This window comes from Elephantulus edwardii, unplaced genomic scaffold, assembly GCF_000299155.1.
Source record: "Elephantulus edwardii isolate Elephantulus edwardi_28Jun2011 unplaced genomic scaffold, EleEdw1.0 scaffold00055, whole genome shotgun sequence".
Lineage (NCBI taxonomy): Eukaryota > Metazoa > Chordata > Mammalia > Macroscelidea > Macroscelididae > Elephantulus > Elephantulus edwardii.
In genome coordinates this window covers 3,327,100-3,331,313 of record NW_006399805.1, presented here as the reverse complement: position 1 = coordinate 3,331,313, position 4,214 = coordinate 3,327,100, and positions in this window count along the sequence as shown.

The following is a 4,214-nucleotide window of genomic DNA, read 5'->3' as shown; positions in this document are numbered from 1 at the left end:
ATCCTTGGAGAAGTAAAGAGTTGATGGAGAAGAGGGTTGAGACCGTGAGTACGGCAGTGAGCTCAAGCAGAGGTGGGAGGGTGCTGCAGAGTTCCACAGAGTCTCAGACCATCATACGTAGGATTGCTGTGTGTCAGAGTGGATCAGACAGCACTAAAGTCCACTAAAGTCTGAAGAACTTGAGTGATGTGTTGTTGCTGTGTCCCACCAAGGTGAGTACATCTTAACATCAAGAAAATAAAAAAAAATCTCACCCCTGGGCCAATAAGCAACATCATGATGGATTGTGAAGAGATTTAAATTCTCAACAATTTCCTTGGATCCACAATCAACACCCTCGGTACCGACAGTCAGATCAGGAGACATATTGCACTTGCAAAGTCTGTTTTCAGGGACCTCTCCAAAGTCCTGAGGAGCAATAATGTCCGTTTACAGGTGAAGGTGTACTTGACTCTCACCTCCTAAGCCTCTGAGAGCTCCTGCACTGTACAAACTGATAGATATGCTCATGGTGGAAACATTAGCTGTTTGACCCATCCATAGGGTTCCCAGAAGATAAGCCTAGAGAGCTGCCCTCATAAGGGCAAGGACATTCCACAGGGTGGAGTGGCATTGCCCACAAGGGTTCCCTAGGCTGTAACCTTTATGGGAGCAAATTACCAGGTCTTTAGCCTGTAAAGTGGCTACGTGGGTTCTAATCACCAACCTTTAATAGTTACCAAAGCCCATTCAAGTCCCCCAGGGACCTTGAATAGTAACTAAGACCTTGGTGTCCTTTCATTCCCCAAGCACAGAACACAGGCATTTTTTTTTATAAAGTTTAACTGAAGTTTCAAGCTAGAGGGGAGGGAGAACCCAGGAAACTCTCTGCCAGTGGCTGATGCTAATTTTGTTCACTGGTTTCTATCAGACAAGCCCCCCCCCCTTCCTTTCCTGCTTTCTCTACTCTCCAGGCCACCTGCCAACCCACGACTTGCTCCCTGCCCTGGCTGCCACCCCAGAGCGTGGATGGAGAGGCAGCCAGGCTATATGCAGCCATTGCTTCTGCCTCCCAGGGAACCTCAGGTGCAAGCGCCCAGCAGCCCGTGTGTGCCCAAAGGGTGCAGGGCGCAGAGCCCAGCCTTTCTAAAGAAAACTCCCTGGTCCATGCAACTGCTGAGTTCCTAAGGTCTTCTGAGGCAGATGAGCTCTGGGGGAGGAGCTTTCGATTATTCCAAGGTGACCAGTGGCTAGTGTGTTGCTGTGAAGCTGGAGTTGCTCCATCATCAGGTACAAAGCAGCCCAGGATGCTCCTTGACATCTCACCAGCTTAGCCATCACCCCTGCTTTCACAGTGAGTGAAGATTAAACATCCACAACAGCAACAGAAAAGAGGGAATCAAAGTTTGAAAACCCTACACATTTCTACCTAGACTTGTTTTGTTTTGCTTTCCTAGATGGTTTTATATTATAATCCTACATTCTCCCAAAGAGCTAATTATTTACAATCCCCCAAACTCTCCTGAACCCACTTCCCCTACTGACTTTCTTGAACTCGATAGGGACAATACCCTCAGCCGACCCCATGTGCCCCTTGCCAGGGCCTGAAATCTTGGCATCTCTGGCTCCGTCTTTATCCACCTGATCCTGCCAGTCATCCAGAACCAGCCATTTGGACTCGAGCGTCATTTTGAGCCAGGAGGAATCTTGGATCAATCCTTGGTTTTATAGACAGAGAACTTGAAAGTACATAAAGAGTGTCACCAGAGGGTTGATTATTAGGCACTAAAAATGTTACAGGCAGTCTATAATCTTCTCAGGAAAATCTTTAAAGAGTTGGAAAGAACAGTGTCCAATGGTCAAGATATCTTCCAGTTACTTTTTCCATAAGCTCTCACACCACAGTGTAACAAGAGCTCAAGGCCAGACTTTTAATGTCATGAAATGTCACTGTCGTTCGGTGCCCTCTTGATAACAGAGTAGGATGGCCCAGTAGTCTGTCCAAGGGTTTATACAGAAGTAGACGGCACAGAAGGAGACGTGGAACCTTGGATGGGATCAAACTGCTGCCCTTTCAGCAGCTAAGTGTTTAACCACAATGCCACCAAGGTTCTTTCATGAGGGGGAAGAAAGCAGTATTAAATGCCATTCCGAACAGGTATATTAGTATCATACAGGAAAGGGGTAAATGATCTAAAGTCGTTTCTCCAAAGAAGTCATTTTCCCACTTTGACACAAGTGCCCAACAAGAACATGCAAAGAGTCTCAACATCATTGCTCATTGGAGAAACACAAGTCAAAGCTACTAATGTGAGATACCACATTATAGACACCAGGGCTGTTTTAAAATATGGGCAATAAGTATTGCTAAAGGTTTGGAGAAATGACAGCCTTCATACATTGCGGTGGGAATGTAAAATGGTGTAGCCATCTTGGACAATAGTTTGGAAGATCCTCAAAATGTTAAAATAGACTTTCCACGCATAGCAGCCGCACACCCAGGAATATATCCGAGAGAGGTAATAATATTGATCTGCTCAAACTTTCAGATGAATGTTCACAGAAGCATTATCCATACTAACCAAAATAGTGGAGACAACCAAAATGTCTTTAAACCGTAAAAGGGTTAAACAAAATGTGGTGTGTCCATGCAGCCGATGAAAGACCACGTCTCATGAAATTCTGGTTATCAGAAATGGTCACAAGAGATAAATTTGTAGAGTAAAAAAGTAGATTCAAGGAATTCCTCGCCAGGGATTTGGGAGAATGGGAGGGCTTGGGGGTGATCATGAGATTTCTCACTGAAGTAAAAAAGTCTACTAAGATTAAAATGTGGGTTTGTACTACTCTGAATAGACTAACACGTAGTGAAGGGTACACGTTACAGAGTGACCGTTGTGGTTTGTGAATTACACCCCCCCCCCATGCTGTTGTTAGGTGCTGTCTAGTCGGCTACAACTCACAGCGACCGAATGACTCAGATCCCACAATCCCAGTAGAGATGGCAAACAAAGAAATGTCACAGATCCATTTTTGCTTAAAAGAACTGCTCTGGTTCCTATTCATTGGTCAAAAAGTAACTATCTGGGCCAAAACAACTGCTCTAGTGAGTAACGTTGCTGATAGGTACCATGGTGAACAAGCACAACTCACAGCAGCCTCGTGAGTAACAGCCCTGAACCCTGGGCTATCCCGCGCCATCCCCACACTCTCTGACATCCTCGATCCCAGTGCTGCAGTCACTGTCTCAGTGCATCTATCTAGTTGAAGGTCTTCCTCTCTTTTATTGTATCTGAAAATAAGTCATCTGAGGAGCTTAAGGTTTTATCTTTTATATCACCCATGACTTACTGAATCGAGGTGAGAGGTCTGGAAATGGGCAGATCCCCAAAATGACCTGTGGACTTCTTAGTTTGTCAACTAAAAGAGTGCAGGAAAATTCTCATCTTCAATATGGGGATGCCCAACCAGTAAAACCAAGGCTATGACCATGAAGTCTATTTCCAGCTCCTAGAGGCTCAGAAGGACAAAGTTGACCTGCCCATGGGCTCCAAGGCTCTTTACACAGGTACACTGCTTCCTTTTTCTTCCGTGACATGGCTCTTGGGTTTGAACCTATGATCTTTGGGTTAGCAGCAGAATGCCTTACCCAGAGCACTTCCAGACTTCCTAACCAAGTGATGGCAGAGCCTTTTAAAAATTTTAAAAACTTAGTTTTTTAAAAACTAAGCACACATGCCCATAACAAGATGCTCTATGCCTGCGTGGTTATTACAGCATGAAGTCGAACCCAAGAGGCCTCCTTTTGAGTCCTGGCTCTGTTCACAAAGCTGTGAGAACTCTGGAAAGTTACCTGAGCTGCTTCAAGTTTGTTTCATAACCTGTAAAATGGGGATAAGAATACCAACCACGGACTGCTGTCATGGCGAGACTTAAAAGTACAAAGTGCGGAGTACAGTCCCTGGCACAGGAAGCTTACCCAAAAAAGCCTTCACCAGAGTGACTCAGAAAGAGGCAGCCTGTTCTAAAGTTGATCCTTCTATGGTTTACCCAGTAGCCTTTCATTCTAGTTGAATCTCATGGATTCCCAGGTGACTATATGCAAACACTTACAAGGATCACCTGAGGGATGGGGGGTTATGAAGTTGTATGTAGATTCAGAGCCAATTCCAACTCACAGGGACCCTATAAGACAGAGTAGATTTGCAAGGCTATGACTTGCTTAGGAACTGGCG